The sequence below is a fragment of the Balaenoptera borealis genome, assembly GCF_965194805.1.
Source record: "Balaenoptera borealis genome assembly, chromosome: 13".
NCBI lineage: Eukaryota > Metazoa > Chordata > Mammalia > Artiodactyla > Balaenopteridae > Balaenoptera > Balaenoptera borealis.
This window is the reverse complement of record NC_138870.1, coordinates 41,807,918-41,829,578: the sequence shown is the minus strand read 5'-3', so window position 1 is coordinate 41,829,578 and position 21,661 is coordinate 41,807,918. Positions and strand designations below refer to the sequence as shown.

The window sequence follows — 21,661 nt, the reverse complement described above, 5'->3', positions numbered from 1 at the left end:
GCTTTGTGACCACCTAGAGGGGAGGGATAAGGGAGGGTGGGAGGGAGACGCAAGAGGGAGGGGATATGGGGATATATGTATATGTATAGCTGATTCAATTTGTTATACAGCAGAAACTAACACAACAATGTAAAGCAATTATACTCCAATAAAGATGTTAAATAAATAAATAAAATGATGATAATAATAATAAAAAATGGGTTAAAATGGAAGCAACAGGGATATATTGTACAGCACAGGGAAATATAGCCATTATTTTGTAATAACTTTTTAATTTTTATTTTTTAAGTATAGTTAATTTACAATATTTTGTAATAACTTTAAATGAAGTATAATCTATAAAAATATTGAATCACTATGTTATACACCTGAAACGTGTATAATATTGTAAATCAACTATACTTCAGTTTTTTAAAAAGGTTAAAATGGTAAATTTTATGTTTGCATATCTTACTACAATTAAATAAACAATGGAAGCATAAACCAAAAATTTTTTAAAAAATTACCTGCAGGGGAAGGGAATATGGTCTAACCAGACTTCTTTGAATGTATTTGTTGTATCATTTGACTGTAGAAACATGTGACTGTATTATGTATCATACAAAAGAATTAAATCAAGGTGGAAAAAATATCTAATAATTAAAAGCAAAATGAAACCAGTGAATCTAACCAAGTATGAAGTTGGTGGCTTAACTACAAACTGGAAAATTATTTCACGTGACTTAAAAACAAAGTAATTTGGGAATTCCCTGGTGGTTCAGTGGCTGGGACTCTGTGCTCTCACTGCCGAGGGCCCAGGTTCGATCCCCGGTCGGGGACCTAAAATCCCACAAGCTGTGGGGGGGGACAGCCAAAAAAAAAGAAAGTAATTTGGTTGTATATCCATAGTAAGTATATAGCCTAAGGAAGAAAAGGAACTCCAAAAAACCAAGCTGTTTTCAGTAATCATATAGTTATTAATAATACTGATAATGTTATTTTGAAACTATTACATATTAGAATAAATGAAATAATTCATTAATGTTATTAGTAAACAAAAACCTTAAAAGTTATTATAATTATATGATATATGTTCAAGAAAGTAGAGATATGAGGAACAATCCAAATCAAAATTCTAGAGATGAAAAATATATCTGAGGTTTAAAAAAAAATACTAAATGGGATGAACAGGGGACTTACCTAGCAGTCCAATGGTTAAGACTCCATGTTTCCACTGCAGGGGGCACAGGTTTGATCCCTGGGCAGGGAGTTGGGGAACTAAGATCCCGCATGCCACACAGTGAGGCCAGAAAAAAAAAGGGATGAACAGTAGATTAGACCACCTAAGAAAAGATTAATGAATTGAAGACATAACAATAAAAAGTATCCAAAATGAAAAAAATGAAACACAGAACAACAAAAACTGAGGAAAAAAATGAACAAATATATGGATACTAAATAGAAGGTAAGCAGGAGCACATTGATGATGACACAGCATTTTTAAACAGTTTATAAACCTTCAAGAATGAGATTTTAAACTTCTGGCTTTTATATTTTCTCAATTACAAACTACTTTCACATAAAATACACTGCTACAAATAAATTTAAAATAAATTTTATAAATTTATAAGGAAATATTTTTAGGATTAGAATTTAAATAACTTTAAAACACTTTTTTAATATATCATTTATTTTACTTTATTTTTTATTTTTTTAATTTTAATTTAATTTTATTTTATTTTTTGCCACACAGCTTATGGGATCTTAGTTCCCCAACCAGGATTGAACCACCAGGGAATTCCCTGTTTTACTTTATTTTTAATTGTGGTAAAATACACATAGAATAAAATTTACTGTCTATCTTAACCATTATTTAAGTGTACAGTTCAGTAGTGTTAAGTGCATTCACATTGTTGTGCGACCAATCTCCTAAATTCTTTTCACCTTGAAAAACTAAAACTCTATACCCATTGAACAATAATTCCCCACTCCACTCTCCCCTAGCCTCTGGCAACCACTGTAATAGAGAAGAACAAATCTGACTCCATATTGGATCTGTTTCTTTTACTTTAACCTTTGTATTCTATTACTTTTTCTGTAAGTTAAGAATGTTGGGGGCTTCCCTGGTGGCACAGTGGTTGGGAGTCTGCCTGCTAATGCAGGGGACATGGGTTCGAGCCCTGGCCTGGGAGGATCCCGCATGCCACGGAGCAACTGGGCCCGTGCGCTACAACTGCTGAGCCTGAGCTCTGGAGCCTGCAAGCCACAACTACGGACCCCACGTGCCACAACTACTGAAGTCTGCGTGCCTAGAGCCCGTGCTCCACAACGAGAAGCCACGACAATGAGAGGCCCACGCACCGCAGTGAAGAGTGGCCCCCACTCACCACAACTAAAGAAAGCTTGTGCACAGCAGCGAAGACCCAACACAGCCAGAAATAAATTAATTAATTAATTAATTTAAAAAAAAAAAAAAAAGAAAGAATGTTGGGCTTCCCTGGTGGCACAGTGGTTAAGAATCCGCCTGCCATTGCAGGGGACCCGGGTTCGATCCCTGGTCTGGGAAGATCCCGCATGCCGCGGAGCAACTAAGCCTGTGTGCCACAACTACTGAGCCTGCACTCTAGAGCCCACGAGCCACAACTACTGAAGCCTGCATGCCTAGAGCCCGTGCTCTGCAACAAGAGAAGCCACCCAATGAGAAGCTTGCACACCACTATGAAGAGTAGCCCCCGCTCGCCGCAACTAGAGAAAAGCCCATGTGCAGCAACAAAGACCCAACGCAGCCAAAAAAAAAAAAAAAAATGTTGCGGGAATTCCCTGGCTGTCCAGTGGTTAGGACTCTGCACTTTCACTGCCAAGGGCACGGGTTCGATCCCTAGTCAGAGAACAAAGATCCCACAAGCAAAAAAAAAAAAAAAAAAAGAATGTTGCCTATAGCATGAAATATACAGGATAGCCCATTCTCAATGTTCTTACTTTCAAAGGTATAAATCTTTTCTATTCCTATAGAGATAAAAAGTTTCAGAACAAAATATACAAATAGTTCATACAGCTCAATAACAAAAATCAAAAACAATCCAATCAAAAAATGGGCAGAAGACCTAAATAGACATTTCTCCAAAGAAGACATACAGACGGTCAATAGGCACATGAAAAGATGCTCAACATCACTAATTATTAGAGAAATGCAAGTCAAAACTACAATGAGGTACCACCTCACACCAGTCAGAAGGGCCATTGTTAAAAAGGTTACAAATAACAAATGCTGGAGAGGACGTGGAGAAAAGGGAACCCTCCTACACTGTTGGTGGGAATGTAAATTGGTACAGTCACTATGGAAAACAGTATGGAGGGTCCTTAAAAAACTGAAAATAGAGGTGCCATACAATACAGCAATCCCACTCCTGAGCATATATTTGGAGAAAACTCCAATTCGAAAAGACATACTCACTGCAATGTTCATAGCCGCACTATTTACAATAGCCAAGGCATGGAAGCAAGCTAACTGTCCATCGACAGATGAATGGATAAAGAAGATATGGTGTATATATACACAGTGGAATACTACTCAGCCATAAAAAAAGAATGAAATAGTGCCATTTGCAGCAACATGGATGGACCTAGAGATTATCATACTAAGTGATGTAAGTCAGAAAGAGAAAGACAGGGGAATTCCCTGACCGTCCAGTGGTTAGGACTCTGCGCTTCCACGGCCAAGGGCCCAGGTTTGATCCCTAGTCAGGGAACTAAGATCCCACAAGCCATGTGGCATGGCCAAAAATAAAAAAAATAAAAACAGTCTTAAAAAACAGTGAAAAAAAATAATAAAGAGAAAGACAAAAACCATATGATGTCACTTATATGTGGAATCTAAAATATGATGCAAATGAAGTTATTTATGAAACAGAAACAGACTCACAGACATAGAAAACAAACTGATGGTTACCAAAGAGGAAAGGAGGTGGGGTAGTGATAAATTAGGAGTTTGGGGTTAGCAGATACAAACTATTACATATAAAATAGATAAACAACGAGGTCCTACTCTATATAGCACAGGGAACTATATTCAGTATCCCATAATAAACCATAATGAAAAAGAATATGAAAAAGAATATATACATATAACTGAATTACTTGCTGTACACCAGAAACTAACACAACATTGTAAATCACCTATACTTCAATTAAAAACTTAAAAAGTTGCATAACAGAGAATAACATTTGTCTTGTCAGAGGTTTATAGGAAAATTCTGACCAGACCTATGTGGACAGTTGCAACAACAAAGGATTCTGGCACCAAGAAGTTTGCAGCAACCAACCACCACCCCTCCCCTTTTAGTATAAAAGAAGCTTGAATTCTAACTCGGGGAAAGTGGTTCTTTGGGACACTCGTCCACCATCTTCTCAGTCTGCTGGCTTTCTGAATAAAGTCGCTATTCCTTGCGCCAAAGTGTCTCTTGATATATTGGCCTGTGGTATGGCAAGCAGTACAAGCTTAGACTCAGTAACACCATTTATTCCACTTTCTGTCTCTTAATTTGTCTATTCTAAGTACCTCAAATAATAGAATCAGACAATATTTGTCTTTTTGTGAATAGCTTATTTCACTTAGCATAACAACCTCACGGTTTGTCCATGTTATAATATAGTCAACATTTCTTTCCTTTTCAAAATTTCCTTCCTTTTTAAGGCTGAATAATATTCCATTATATGTATATACTACATTTTGTTTATCCATTCATCCATTGATAGACATTAGGGTTGCTTCCACATTTTGGCTATTGTGAATAATGCTGTCATGAACATGGGTATAAAATATCTCTTCCAGACCCTGCTTTCAATTTTTTGAGTTTTATACCCAGAAGTGGATTTGCTGGATCATAATATATGGTAATTCTATGTTTAATTTTTTTTGAGGAATTGCCACAATATTTTCCATGTAGACTAAACCATTTTACATTCCTACCAACAGTGTATAAAAGTTCCATTTTCTATATATATCCTTGCTAACACTTGTTATTTTCTGTTTTGTTTTTCTTTCCTTTTCTTTCTTTCTTTCTTTTTTTTTTTATTTTTGGTTGCATTGCACGGCATGCAGAATCTCAGTTCCCCGATCAGGGATTGAACCTGGGCCACAGCAGTGAAAGTCGGAATCCTAACCACTAGACCACCAGAGAACTCCTCTTGTTTTTCTTTTTTTTTTTTTTACAGTAGCCATTCTAGTGGGTGTTAGGTGGTATCTCATTGTGGTTTTGATTTGCATTTCCCAAATGATTACTGATGTTTAGTATCCCTTAATATTCTTATTGGCCATTTGGATATCTTCTTTGGAGAAATGTCTATTCAAGTCCTTTGCTCACTTTTAAATTGGGTTGTTAGTATTAAAACACATTTATTGGGACTTCCCTGGTGGCTCAGTGGTTAAGAATCCTCTGGCCATTGCAAGGGATACGGGTTCAAGCCCTAGTCAGGGAAGATTCCCACATGCCACGGAGCAACTAAGCTTGTGTGCCACAACTACTGAGCCTGCACTCTAGAGCCCATGAGCCACAACTACTGAGCCCGCATGCCACAGCTACTGAAGCCCGCACGCCTAGACCCTGTGCTACACAGCAAGAGAAGCCACTGCAATGAGAAGCCCGTGCACCACAGCAAAGAGTAGCCCCCGCTCACTGCAACTGGAGAAAGCCTTGGTGCGGCAGCAAAAACCCAACACAGTCAAAAATAAATAAATAAATAAATAAATTTATTTTAAAAAAAATAAAACACATTTATCTTGGGACTTCCCTGATGGTGCAGTGGTTAAGACTCTGAGCTCCCAATGCAGGGGGCTCAGGTTCGATCCCTGGTCAGGGAACTAGATCCAACATGCACGCCTCAACTAAGAGTTCGCATGCCACAACTAAGGAGCCCCCCTGACGCAGTGCCACCAAATAGATAAATAAATATTTTTTAAAAACCACATTTGGGCTTCCCTGGTGGCACAGTGGTTGAGAATCTGCCTGCCAATGCAGGCGACACAGGTTCGAACCCTGGTCTGGGAAGATCCCACATGCTGTGGAGCGGCTGGGCCCGTGAGCCACAATTACTGAGCCTGCGCGTCTGGAGCCTGTGCTCCGCAACAAGAGAGGCCGCAATAATGAGAGGCCCGCGCACCGCGATGAAGAGTGGCCCCCGCTTGCCACAACTAGAGAAAGCCCTCGCACAGAAACGAAGACCCAACACAGCCATAAATAAATTAATTAATTAATTAATTTAAAAAAAAACCCACATTTATCTTGCTATTTAATCTATGAGGTTATAATAATCTTGAGAAAATCAAAATGTAAAAAATTGACAGCAAAAAGAATATTTTGAGACAATTATATAAATTTTATAATTATCTTGTATGTAACAATTTCTTCATATTAAAAAGTATGGTGCTCATCCTATCCTTTTCTCTATCTTTAATTGGAATGTAACTCTTGGCCTTGAGACAACATATGTTTTGTAATTTTTTTAATCAAATGTATGGAAAGGATATATCTCAATGTAAGAATTTCTATCTTATTTATATAATGTTAAGAATTTTTATCAGAATGGATATTGAATTTTATTAAATGTGTTTCCAGTAATGTTTGGAGGCTGACATGATTTTTCTCCTTCAGCACATTATAATGAATTATTCTAAAAGCTTTTCTAATGCTGAGTCATCACAGCATTTCCAATACAAAAAACTTGGTCATGGTGATTACTCATTCTTCTAATGTGCTACCAGATTCTATCTGATGATGTGAATTTTCACTCCCACCAGCAATGTTTTGGAGTCTTATATTATTTTTAATATAAGTTCAGTAGTGTCCTGAGAATGGGCTGAAGGTGAAATATTTTCTCCCTAGGTTTTTACCAGTCTCACATGTTTCCAACTATCACCTTGTGCCGCCAAACCTTGATTGGTGTTTCTAATTGTCCTCCTTCCAGGGAGGGATTTTGCAGCTTTTTAGCTAAAAGGAAGGTCTGTGTGTGAGTATCTCTCACACTCATACATTGTCCTCTACTATCTTTTTATTTAGGTTGGGAGTGTGGGAGGTTGTGGGCAGGGGGAAGGAGGAATGGGAAGGCTTCACTGTCTTTGAAATGAGAGTTTCCTTTTACTTTCTTCTATTGTCTCTGAGAGCTTTGGGTCTGGAGGCCTGACCACGAGGCCATCAGCTGCCTGAGTCTAAAGCCTGGAGATGGTGGATGATTCCCAAGCCACAGAATTTTTGTCTCTGGAGAACTGCCTTCTTCAAAGAGGAGGTAGGGGGATGTGAATTGGTTATTAGTTTCCGAGTTTTGCCAAATAAAGTACAATCTAAGAAGAAAAAATACCCCATATGAGTCATATTATGTATTTTTCAATATAGACTGTACATCACACTAGAGTACATTCCAGAAAAAAAAATGTGATTCCACCAGAAGCATATATCTTGCAGTCCAGGTAAGTAGGCCTTTGATGACCTAGCTTAATTCAGAGATAGAACTTAGAGTATCTAAAGCAGGAGGTCATTCTCAATGACTACAGGTAGTGAGAGCCGATATCCTCGTCTTGTTTCCAATCTTAGAGAATGTTTACTATTTCACCATTAGGCATGAAGTTAGCTGTCAGTTTTTCATATATGCTCTTTATCAGGTTAAACTTTCTTTCTATTCCTAATTTGCTGAGAATTTTTTTTTAATAAGTGGATATTGGATTTTGTCAAAAATTTTTTCTGAAATGATCACATGGGTTTTTTTCCTTTGTCCTACTAATATGGTGAACTGGGTTCATTGCCTTTTGAATATGAAACCAACCTTGCATTTCTGGGATACACTATACTTGGTTTATATTTTAAAGCTGAGATTCTTAACCTAGGACTCTGGAAAACATAGATACTTTAGGGACTTGCCTGATGGTCCTGTGGCTAAGACTCCGTGCTCCCAATGCAGGGGGCCTGAGTTCAATCCCTGGTCAAGGAACTAGATCCCACATGCCTCAACTAAGAGTTCGCATGCCGCAACTAAAGATTCTGCACGCGGCAATGAAGACCCTGTGTGTCACAACTAAGACCCATCGCAGCCAAATAAATAAATAAATATTTTAAAAACAAACAAACAAACAAAACATAGGTACTTCATAAAGGATTCTCATGGGTTGGTGAACTCCCTGATGTTGTATGCAAAATTCTGTGTGAATACACTCATGGTAGACCATTGCCAAAGATAGCCACTAACTATTTCCCTCATCCCTGTAGGTACATGCTATGTCTCCCATCAAGAGGTGGAGTCTAGGGGCTTCCCTGGTGGTGCAGTGGTTGAGAATCTGCCTGCCAGTGCAGGGTACATGGGTTCAAGCCCTGGTCTGGGAAGATCCCACATGCTGCGGAGCAACTAGGCCCGTAAGCCACAACTACTGAGTCTGCGCGTCTGGAGCCTGTGCTCTGCAACAAGAGAGGCTGCGATAGTGAGAGGCCCACGCACGGCGATGAAGAGTGGCTCCTACTTGCCGCAACTAGAGAAAGCCCTCGCACAGAAACGAAGACCCAACACAGCCAAAAATAAATGAAAATTAAAAAAAAAAAAAAAAAAGAGGTGGAGTCTATTCCTCTCTCCTTAAAACTCAGTTGGCCTTATGACTGCTTTGACTAATAGGATGTGACAGAAGAGAAGCTACACCAGATCTAGGTCAAGCCCTTAAGAAGTCTGGCAGCTTATTTTCATTCAGAGAGGTCATGTGGAAAAAAACCAGGACACTCCATCCAACAGCGAGCACAAAGACCCCAAACATGGGAATGTGACTGTCCTAGGCATTCCAGCGCCAGCTGAAATCCTAGCTGAATGCAATTACATGAGTTAGCCAGATGACACCACATGGAACAGAACTGTCCATAACCCACATAATCATAAAAAATAATAATTGTTGTTTTAAGTCAATAAGTTTTGGGGTAGTTTGTTACACAGCAATAGATATCTGATACAGGGCTTACCCACACATCTGGAGAGAAAATATACAGTTTGTTTTTATTTGTTTGTTTTTTAAAATTTCTTTTTGGCTGTGTTGGGTCTTCGTTGCTGCATGCAGGCTTTTTTTAGTTGCAGCAAGCGGGGCCTACTCTTCGTTGTGGTGCACGGGCTTCTCATCGCGGTGGCTTCTCTTGTTGCAGAGCACGGGCTGTAGGCTCACGGGCTTCAGTAGTTGTGGCATGTGGGCTCAGTAGTTGTGACTTGTGGGCTCTAGAGCACAGGCTCAGTAGTTGTGGTGCATGGGCTTAGTTGCTCTGCGGCATGTGGGATCTTCCCAGACCAGGGCTCGAACCCGTGTCCCCTGCATTGGTAGGCGGATTCTCAACCACTGCACCACCAGGGAAGCCCCTAATTATTCTTTTTTTTCAGTGTTTTTGATAGATATTAGCAGTAATGTGCTTAAGATTATAATCTTTTGCCCTATGTAAGTAGACTATAGCTACTGAATTTGGCAATTGAATGAAAGGTCATATGCTTTAGCAATCTAATACAACTGACAACCTAAGGTGAAAAATGAGAAAACTTACTGGACCATCCCTCCTCTACTCTGAAGCAAGTTTAGGTAGTGCTTGAAGGTTCTTCAAAACCCTTCACAAAAAAAATATACATATGAACATGTGAAAGTATACACACAAAAATTATATGCAGAGGAATGAACAAAAACAAACCCAAAGTTCTATACCATAAAATGTCATAAAAATATAGTTGCATACATAAACCAGCTGAATGTATTCAACTGTAATCATAAATAGTGCACCCATGGTGGGAAGTGAGTGTGATGTGAACCTGAGCTACAATCTACCTGGGTAGAGTCTGGATAAAAAATGACTGAGACATAGGGCATGGCTTCCATCTGATAAATGGGGTGGGGTAGAGAAGAGGGTTGGAAGGATAATGATAATACTGTAGACAACTAGTTCTTATCGAGTAACAGGCATAATGAATCAGAAGGGTCCAAGATAGTACGGCAAAGAGAAGCTAACCCTGGAAAAAGGAGCTTGAAGAGATCAGGTGAGGTACCCAGATAGTTCAAAGAGAATATATCAGGGACCCAGGCAAGGCCTGCTAGGCAGATTGGCTCCCATGTTAGGCATTATTTAGGGAAACAACAGCTAAATGTTCCTTTAAGTGTCCAGGATGTTGAAGGCCAAGATATCCAAGGTCTGACCTACAGAGGAAGGACAAACCCAGGATTCTGGGTGGCATTCATAGAAATCCTTGCTGCAGCATATCACAGAAGGAATGACCCAGCCCAGTGACAATATACAAGAAAGCATACCAAATGAGTTACATACTGGAACTCATGGGGAAACCCTTGATGAAGGAAACACAAGAAAACATGGTGAGAACCAAGGAAGCTGATCAGTTGTAATGCCGTAATGGAAAGATTAGAGCAGCAAGCAGTTGAAGAGATGAAGTGAGGGTCAGGAATATGGGTGCAGCCAAGATGGCTTCTACTAGAAAAGATCTCTCGTGAGGTTTCAGTCATGCTGTTGGCCAGGGCTGCAGTCTAATCTGAAGACTCAACTGAGGGAGAATTCTATTCCAAGCTCACTCCCATGGTTGTTGGCAGAATTTAGTATCTGGACAGCTGTTCAATCGAGGGCCTCAGTTCCTTGCTGCCTGTTAGCTGGAGACCTCCTGCATGCAGTTCCTTGACACATGGGCCTCTTTAAAGGGCAGCACAACCTGGCAATTGGCTTCCCTCAGAGCAAGTGAGCAAGAGAGAAAAAGAGAGCCCTCAAAACAGAACCCACAGTCTTTTTCCAACCTAACCTCAGAAACAACATCTTATTATTTTTGCTGTAGTCTGTTAGAAGTGACTCACTAGGCCCAGCCTACTGTCAAGGGGAGAACACAGGACATGAATACTAGAAGAAGGGGTACAATGGAGGCCCCATCTTAGAGGCTGTGTATCATATTACTCAGATCTAAAAACTCTATCCCTATATTTAATTGTCACAAATATCAAATTTCTGGCAGTGATGATCTGACTGGCCCATTTTGGGTTAGAATTTCTCCTGTGGGTCTGTTAGCCTTGGCTAGATGGGGCAAGATCATGTAATACATTTTATTATTTTTAGACACTTCTAGAGGATAGGAAATTGTTGTAGGCTTGTTAGTCACATGAAAATTTGTTACAAAGATACACTATCAAGCTATTATTACAACTATATAAAAACTAAAAAGATTACTTGAGATTTAGTATTGGGAAATCAAGCTAAGGAATGTTTTCACTCAGTCTCATTGATGATTGCCTTATTTTCTAGAGCTAAAGGGAGAGAGTGAGCCATCATTTTATCACCTGCAGAGACAATTTAATGGGACAATTTAGACACATCTTGTCTAAGTCAAATTAGAAGACTCTCAGAATTATGAAGGAAGTAGTGGGGGAGAGAATAAAGAAAACAGATATAGCAGAAATAAGACCAACAAAAGGAGAGATTTTTAAAGAAAAATTCACTTGATGCCCTTGAAAGTCAAGGCGTCTCAAAGGTAAATAGAAAATCATCTTTGCTGACACTGACACAATATTTACATAAAGGCAAATAACTTAAGGTAGGCTCTGAGTATCACTGCTTTGCTTCGATTGTCTTATTTTTAAAGTTATTCTGTAGGGAGTTCTGCTCTCAGTAATGGTGGAGTTTCTTGCAGACCAAGCCTACAGCAAAAAAACAACTGGAAAATATGAACAAAATTTAAAATTAAAAAATCTATTTGTAGATATCAGAGAGGTACCAAGGCAGCAAGGACTTGAGGGGCTAAAATCTCAGACAGAAAAGAAGTTCTAAGAGATAAGCCTGACATTCAGTGCCTCTTTTCCCCTTAAGGCATTACTGATTCAAAAGTAGTAATGACAGTTTGAGAAGCTGAGCAAAAAGCAGTAGCTAAATGTCTGAAAAACTAAACTGGTTTTCCTGTAGTCTTACAGAGCTTGTGGGGGGAAAAAAACTGGAGGTTCAGGACCTAACAAGATAGAGGAACCCTGGCAAGCGCGCTTTACTTTTAGTTGAAACCCTCAAAGGCCTACACCTAAGGAGAGACCAGCTCCTATAAATACTAAAGCTCAACTTCTCATTACAAAATCCCTGGCTTGATTAAGATAGTCTAAGCTTACCCTAACTGACTGTCAGAAGCAAAAACAAACCCTTGCAAGAAGAAGACTACACCATTCAGGGCTTCAAATTATCTCTTTAATTTTTCATAAACCATTTTCAGTATTAAACAACAAATTACTAGTATTCCAGACAAGATCAAACGACAAAAACTGAAGAGATATCAGAGAAGAGAAACAGATCCACAGAAGAGCCAGATACTGGAATTATCAGACTTGAACTTTAAAATAACCATAATGAATAGGTTTGAGAAATTAAATGACAAGATGGAGAAATTCCGTAGAGGAAACTGTATGAAATATGAAATGGAAATTCTAGAACTGAAAAATAATCACATTTAAGAACTCAACAGGGCTTAACAGCACACTGCACACAAATAAAAAGATAATTAGTGAACTAGAAGACAGGTCAGAAAAATCATCTAGACTGAAGCTCACAGAGATAAAAAAGAAAAAGAACGGGAATTCCCTGGTGGCCCAGTGGTTAGGACTCCTTGCTTCCACTGCAGGGCGCCTGGGTTCAATCCCTGGTTGGGGAACTAAGATCCTGCAAGCTGTGCAAAGGAACAACAGTAAGGCTAACAGTTGGCTTCTCAACAAAGTGATGAAAGCAAAAGATAATGGAACGACACATTCAAAGTGTTGCAAGATAATAACTGCCAAGCTAGAATTCTATACTCAATAAAAAAATGTCCTTCAAAAATAAAGACAAAAAAAAAAAAGAAGAAGAAGAAAAATTAAATACATTTTCAGACAAACAAAAACTGAGAGAACTTGCCACTGGCAGACCTGAATTAAAGGAATACTAAAGGGAATTCTTCGAATAAAAGGAAACTAATCCTAAATGGAAGCACAGATATGCAAGAAGAAATTTAGCAATAGAAAGGGTAAAGAAGAAGGTAAATCCTAAAGATTACTGAGCTGACATTTAAGGATATATGAGAACAGGTAAAAATAAAGAATTTATGCAATGAAAAGCTATGATCTTCCAGGAAAACAATTTGCAGATGAATTAAAGGAGAGAATGTTTACTGTCCAGATCTGAATTGTGGCTGGAAAATTAAGCAGAAGGACTATCTCAAAGCAAAGAGCTTAAATACAAACAGAAATCATGATGGAAAATACAAGACTTAGAGGATAGATCCAGGAGACGTAATACGCAAATAATGGCAGTTCCAGAAGAGAAAAGAGAACAACAGATGGCAATACTTTAAAAAATACTATAGATTGCTGGATACAAAAATACACAAAGGCGCAAAAGAGCGCGCGTCCGTCGGGTGCTCGCGTGGGGCTGGTACGGTGCCGCTCAGGGCTGCGGGAACCTGGTAGCGCGGCTGCAGCCTTGGCGAGGCCGGGAGGAACCGAGCGGAGGGACAAGCCGAGGACTGAGCTAACTGGACAATGGCAGTTAAGCAGGTTTTGGAAAATGTCTGAAGTTTAGTGAACTGCATCTACGTTCTGCCTTTTCCCCATCCTTTACAAAAGAATAAATGGGATGTTTGAGAAGAGAGCTGTATTAAAAGAAGAGTGTTACAAATGGCTTCAGAATCTATGAATGCAAAACAAGCTAGGAATCGCTTCACAAAGGGGAAAAGGCAACAGCACCAGCAAATAAAGAACAGATCTTCACCTGGTGATGGTGATGGAGAAGACTCCTTTATCTTTGAAACAAATGAAGCTTGGAAAGATTTTCATGGTTCTCTTCTTCAGTTTTATGAAAATGGAGAACTCTGTGATATCACATTGAAGGTTGAACTGGTGGCTAGAGCTTGTTGTGAATACATGAAGTTACATTTTCATCCCTCCAGTTGTCTGGCAGTAAGAGTCTTTGCAGAAAGTCACAGTCATACAGACTTAATGGACATGGTGGATCAGTATGCCTGTGAGCATTTTCCTGAAGTGGTGGAGTGTGAAGACTTTGTTCATTTGCCGCTGTTGCCAGTTGATTTTCTTATGGGTGCTGTGGCAAAAGAACAGATTGTCAAAGAAAACCTAAAATGTAGAGATTTATTGGATGAAGCAAGAAATTACCACCTTCACTTGAGTAGCAGGGCAGTACCTGACTTTGAATACTCCTTTCGGACTACCCCAAGGAAACATACTGCTGGTGTGCTATTTTATGTAGGTGGTCAAGGTGGATCAGGCGACCCCTTTCGCAGTATCGAATGCTATTCTATAAACAAAAACAGTTGGTTCTTTGGACCAGAAACGAACAGTCGGAGGCGACATGTGGGTGTAATCTCAGTGGAAGGTAAAGTGTATGCAGTGGGTGGACATGATGGAAATGAACATTTAGGTAGTATGGAGATGTTTGATTGTCTCACTATTAAATGGATGATGAAGGCATCAGTGAACACAAAGAGGTGAGGAATTGCCTTGGCCTCCTTGGGAGGCCCGATTTATGCAATTGGAAGGTTAAATGACAACACTTGCTTCAACGATGTTGAGAGATATGACATAGAATCTGATCAGTGGAGTACAGTGGCACCAGTGAATACTCCCCGTGGAGGAGTTGACTCTGTGACTCTTGTGAACCATGTTTATGCAGTAGGTGGCAAGGATGGAGTAGCTTCTCTATCTAGTGTGGAGAGGTGTGATCCACATCTCGATAAATGGATAGAAGTTAAAGAGATGGGTCAGCGAAGAGCAGGCAATGGAGTTAGTGAGCTCCATGGTTGCTTACATGTTGTTGGTGGTTTTGATGATAATTCTCCTCTGAGTTCAGTTGAGCGGTATGATCCTCGAAGCAACAAGTGGGATTATGTAGCAGCCCTTACCACTCCCGGGGGTGGAGTGGGGATCACAACAGTGATGGGCAAAATCTTTGCAGTTGGTCGTCATAATGGCAATGCATACTTAAATACAGTAGATGCATTTGATCCAGTGCTGAACAGGTGGGAGCTTGTTGGATCTGTGTCTCACTGCAGAGCTGGAGCAGGTGTAGCTGTGTGTGCCTAACTAGGCAAATTCAAGATGTAGGTTGTGGATCCAATAATGTGGTTGACTGTATGTGACTTGAGTTCTAGCCACCAACAATTTAATCATATCTGATAGGCAAGAAAGACTACCAGGATTTTGTAATGGCCAACTTTGAACAGTTTTAACTACTACTAGAGTCTCATTTAAATGTAAGCTGTTGTATTGTGACTAAGTGCAACTTTTGAAATGGTAGCTGAAACTACTCGTAATAAAGTTGATACTTCCCACTTGAACAAATAATGAAGTAGGGAAGGAAGACACTCTAACCTGAAACCATACGTCCTCCAAAGAAAATGTGTTTAAAGGAGTGCCAAAACCTTGAAATTCCTTTTTTCTAAAAAGTATGGATGAATCAAAATGTAAAATGAAGTCATTTGCTGAGCTTTACCTTTTGCCTAAAGGTGTTAACCTTAGGCAGTGGACTTTTCCTAGAGGGGAGATTGTGAACCTATTCATCAACACAAGGATATCAGGACACATAACAGACCTGCAACATTTGAAGATCTTTTCTACTTGGTGCTGATGAATTTATGCCTTGTTTTTTTCTAGGTGTTGATTTTTCAGTCCCTTGAATATTTACAGAAATAGGAAAAATGTTTCATCTTTCTGAGTGCCCTTTGGCTGTGTTTTCAGAAGCTTATAGGAATGCTGTAGGAAGCCCTTAATTTCAGTTTGAATTGTTAGGACACCAAAAGATCTAACTGAACTAATTCCACCTGAATGAATCTGCACTTTTATTTTTTCATCTCATGCCAAAAGGATTTGTTTCATAATCAAAAATTGAACCAGAGGGGACATTAGAGGAGAAGGCTTTAAAGTCGACATTATTCTAGTGCCCACTCGAGAGCCTTGAGAGAGAATGGTGTCCGTTACATGACTCCCCAATGAGGGGACTCCAAAAATATGTTTAACACTCTTCTTTGATTTAATCATTTCATTTTGAACCCAAGATTTATTATCTTTCTATTTTGCTATTTGCCACCATCATAGTTTTTCTAAACTGTACAGAGTCTGGATTTATTTATTATCAGAAAATGAATGCATTTTTACAAAAACCCTTTATAGACTGTAGCTGAACTGTTGATTACCTCAAGTCCATCATTACCAATAAAAGATATTGTAAAAACAAACAAAAAAACATAGAAAAATCAACTACATTTTTATATACCAAAAATGATTAGAAATTTTAACTTTACAAAGGATATTGTTCATAACAGTATCAAAAAACATATAAAGTGCCTAGGGATAAAATTACCCAAAATATGCAAGACATTTTAATAAAACTTTATTGAAAAACACTAAAACACACTTAAATACATGGAATTATATACTTATTCTGTGAGTTGGACGAGTCACCTAATAAAATGTGAGTTCTTCTCAAATCAATCTATAGATTCAATGCAATTCCAATCAAAATCACAAAAGGTTCCGTGTGTGCATTTGCACATGTCATCTAAGCATGCACTTGACAAAGAGCATATATCATAGATGGCACCATACCAGATTTTTTTTAATACAGAATGAACAAAAGTTCCTGTGGACCGTTTTATACAACACAGGGAATAGTGGCATCATGAGACAAAGTGCTTTCAGGGGGTCTGCTCTTCTAGAGCAGAATTCCTCATCCTTCTAAGGCTTGGGTAAATATCAATTACATAGGCACTATGTTTATTTAGACACTATGCTATAAATTGCCTTTCTCTGTAAGAAAGTTGAAGGATAAGAATATTTACTACTCAGAAAGCTAAATACAGATCCTTTTTATCTGGCTATTCAGGCTAAGGTGAAGGACTTAGGTAAGATTAAATTTGACTATGTTCTGTTCTCTGTGTTCAGACTTTCTCTGCTATAACAATTTTCTTGACAGATCATGTAAAGAGACAAGGATTTTGTGTGTGTGTGTATGTCAAACCGTTACGCTACAGAGTCTATCTTTACCATTCTGGAATGTAGCCCCTTCACTCCAAGTCTTGGGCTAACAGCAAAATTTTACAATATGATTTAGAGAACTAAACAGAGTCACAAATATGTCTATAACAGATTTTTGTTAGTTTATAAATTGTACCAGCATTAATCAAATAAGCTATTAAGATGATCTTACTAGCTTTATATTAATTTAGCCAATAACCATATATGCTGTATAGATTCCCTAGTTAGAAAAATCACAGATCTTGGATCTAGTTTTCTCTTGGCAAGCTTGCAAATTATAAATAAAGAAAAGAAATGCCTCTAACAGATTCATAACCAAATACAATTCCAAGTCTTCTTTTTCCACAATATATAGTATGTATAAATCCATTTATATAAAATTATGTACGTATATGTACATACACAGAGAGATATCTAAAAGGATCTTTATCAAATATTACGGTATTTTTACTAATGACAAGATTTCACGTAAATTTTACTTTCATCATAACTTTCTAAGTTGTCTGAATTTTCTAGAATGAGTATACAGAACAAAGGAAAGAGGAAATGTTTAAAAAGAAAGGAATTTTTCTGATTTGAACTTAAAAAACTGTTTATACTGGATATATAGGCTGGGTGTCAAAAAAAAGTCCAGGGTATTCTCAGTGACGCACTCTCTTAGTTTTACAAGTCTATTTATAGCTGATGGCTAGCATGTTCTAGATGCCACTCCCAGTTAAGAACCTCTCCAAATCATTATCTTATAAATCACTTTGTGGTAATGAATTAGGAATTAATTTACTTAAAAGAACACATTAGAGGTGGTAATCATGGGACTTCCCCAGTGGTCCAGTGGTTAAGAATCCGCCTTCCAATGCAGGGGATGCTGGTTCAATCCCTGGTCAGGGAATTGCCACGGGGCAGCTAAGCCTGCATGCCACAACTACAGAGCCCATGTGCTCTGAAGCCCACACGCCACAACTAGAGAGAAGCCCACACGCCACAACTAAGACCCAACGCAGCCAAAAAAACAAATAAATAAATGAAATAAATAAATATTTTAAAAATATATTTGAAAAAAAGATGTTAAGCAAATGTCTCACCTGCAACCTTGAGCCTGAGCAATTCTCATTCTTTCAGTTTTTTTGGTAAAGAGCAAAAAATCTTAATTTTATCAAAAGAGTATAGGTTTTAAGCAATGTAGTCATAAATAATAGCACCAACTTTAGGAATACTCTGATGTAAATGAAGTTTTCTTCTGAAGAGTCTCACATCCTTATTCAGCACCTCACTTTCTGGTACTGGCCACTCTCAACCCTTACCCATACTCTAATACCCCATTCTGTTTCTCTTACCCAAAGCTTTAATTTCTATCAACAGCCTACTAGTATCTATAAAAATAGTAACTGATTAATTAAAATATCATCTTTTACTAAAGTACTGGCATTTAAACAGGGAATTTTTAGGAACTAAAGATTTGACTTTTAAAAAAACCACCAGAAGAAGAATTTTAAGCACTGTCTTAGGCAAAGCAGATGACATTTTGGGTAGCTATTTCAAGTATCCTGAGACATTAAAATCAGAGTACACAGTGATAGACTAGGATCCATTCTCCCTACCCCAAGGTAATGCCTGCCCCTCACACTTTATCCCTTGTAGGTTTTTTTCCCTAATATAACAATTTTATTTAAATATAATTCACGTCATACAATTTAAAGTGTACAATTCAATGATTTTCAGTATATTCAGTGTTGTGTGACCATCACCACAATCAATATTAGAGCATTTTCATCATCCCACCTCCCACGCAAAGAAACTCTGTAACCTAGGCAACCCCCACCCCTAAAGAACCACTAATCCACTTCCTGTCTCTTTACAGCTTCCTATTCTGGACATTTCATATAATGGAGTCCTGAAAGCCCACAGGCACACCTTCCCATCAGGGGCTCCCCATGCCCTTCGGGCCAGCTTTTGATTTTCACCTCCCCCCAGTCTTCCATTTTCCTGCTGCGCAGTTCTGTAAACATTAGTAAACTCATACAGAAGACCCAAGCTCCAAACACAGCCCCCAGTGCTGTGCCTGACCTGGCAGGAAAGTTTCCCCAACAGCCAACGGTTCCTTATGGACATGAACCCTCCTCCTCTCTCCACCACTCTGGGCGTCTGGGGCCGCAGAGAACAACCCACAGGTCCTCTCCCCTGCCATGTTCCTCTCCAAGGCAACAATCTTTGCTACCACCCCCCCAGTGCAGCACGGGTGGGCGTCTTCCTTGCCCCATTCTCCCTTCCCTCACCTCCCTTTCCCCACCACGCGCACAGAATAAAGTCCTGGGGGAAAATAATAAAGAAAGAAATAAGTAAATAAGTGAATAAATGGAGTACACAATATGTAGGTGTAACTGGCTTCTTTATTCCTTTTTTTAAAAAAAAAAAAAGTCAAGTAGACTTTTTAAAAAAAAATATTTATTTATTTATTTATTTTGGCTGTGCCGGGCCTTAATTGTGGCACGTGGGATCTTCGTTGCTGCACTCAGGGTCGTTAGTTGTGGTACGCAGGCTCTAAGTTGCGGCATGCATGTGGGATCTAGTTCCCTGACCAGGGATCGAACCTGAGCCCCCTGCATTGGGAGCATGCAGTCTTACCCACTGGACCACCAGGGAAGTCCCAAGGAGACACATTTTTGAAATATTTCTTTTAAAGTACTCCAGACTGTTATAGGGTTAGGAAACACCAGTAGGGCAAGAAATTTTAAAATACAGCAATTTCTCTGCCTTGTTAATCAATATATACTTCACATACCATAAAATTCACTAATTAGTGTACAATTTTAGTGTACAATTTGTTTTTAGTATATTCACCAGGTTGTGCAAACATTACCATCTAATTCCAGAACAGTTTCATATTCTACAAAAAAAAACCCCTAAACTCTGTACCTATTAGCAGTCACTCCCCATTCAAACCTCCCCCTAGCCTATGGCAAACACTAATCTATTTCCCGTACCAATGGATTTGCTTATTCTGGACATTTCCTGTAAACAGAATCATATAATATGTGGCTTCTTTTACTTAGCATGATGTTTTCAAGGCTCATCTATGTTGCAGTGTGTACTTCATTTCTTTTTATTGTCAAATAATATTCCATTGTATAGAGATACAACATTTTCTTTATCCTTTCATCAGTTGATGGGCGTTTGGGTGTTTCCAATTTTTGGCTATTACAATAATCCTGTGAAAGATAGCAGAATTTGCCACCCCAAAACATGCCACTTTGTCATAAAGATTATTTTGAACTGAAGGCAACTGAGAAGAAGCAGATACAAAAAAAAGCTCTCTGGGCTTCCCTGGTGGCGCAGTGGTTGAGAATCTGCCTGCCAATGCAGGGGACACGGGCTTGAGCCCTGATCTGGGAGGATCCCACATGCCGCAGAGCAACTGGGCCCGTGAGCCACAATTACTGAGCCTGCGCGTCTGGAACCTGTGCTCCGCAACAAGAAAGGCCGCGATAGTGAGAGGCCCGCGCACCGCGATGAAGAGTGGCCGCCGCTTGCCACAATTAGAGAAAGCCCTCGCACAGAAACGAAGACCCAACACAGCCATAAATTAATTAATTAATTAATTAAAAAAAAAAAAAAGAGCTCTCTGCTTTCCCCCATTTGCCTAAAAGCAGGCAGGACATAAATTTGCACAGAAGTTAATCACTGATAACTCCAGACCTTTATCAGCCCAGAGACAGCACCAGAGGTTCTCTACAGCAAACTTTACTGACGAGTCCTTATCTTCCATTAGTTCCCCACATATTTACCTTCCCACAATTTGCCACCCCTAGAGACTCAAGATCCTTTCTTTGTCTTTGTCACTTTTCTAAAAATTTGTTCCTTTGCTAAGATGCTATATAAGCCCAAGTTTTAAACAAACCTTTAAATTACTATTCCTGAGTTTCTCCCATGTATATATGAGATATACGTGTTAATAAACTTCTATTTGTTTTTCCCTTACTAATCTGTCTTTTGTTACAGAACTCCAGCCAAGAACTTAGAAGAGTAAAAGGAAAATATTTTTTCCTCCCCTACAGCTGCTATGAACATTGTATATGAGTTTCTGTGTGGCCATATGTTTTCATTTCTCTTTGATATAATCCTAGAAGTGGAATTTCTGGTTTATAGGTAACTCTATGCTTAATATTTTGTGGAACTGCCCAACTATTTTCAAAAGTGGTTGCACCATTTACATTCCTACCAGTAGTGTAGGAGAGTTCCAATTTTTCTATACCCTCGCTAAGACTTATTATCTTTCTTTTTGATTGTAGCCATCCTAGTGGGTGTGAAGTGGTATCTCACTTGGATTTTGATTTACACTTCCCTGATGGTTAATGATGTTGAGCACCTTTTCATGTACTCATTGGCCATTTGTATATCTTCTTTGGAGAAATGTATATTCAGATTCTTTACCCATTTTTTAATTGGATTATTTGTCTTTTATTATTGAGTTGTAAGAATTCTTTACATGTTCTAGATATGAATATCTTATAATTTGGAAATATTTTCTCCCATTATGTGAGAATAAATAAAATGGATATTATATACATAATTTTTTTTTTTTTTTTTAGCCACGCAGCATGTGGGATCTTAGTTCCCCAACCAGGGATTGAACCTGCG

At 38.8% G+C, this 21,661-nt stretch overlaps 1 pseudogene across 1 annotated transcript; it reads left to right on the top strand.

Annotated features, from left to right (window-relative positions):
- Positions 1–1,181: 1,181 nt before the first annotated feature.
- LOC309610057 (kelch-like protein 8 pseudogene) lies at positions 1,182–21,344 on the top strand (annotated as a pseudogene). The gene has a single exon. The product of its transcript is annotated as a kelch-like protein 8 pseudogene (transcript).
- Positions 21,345–21,661: the final 317 nt, after the last annotated feature.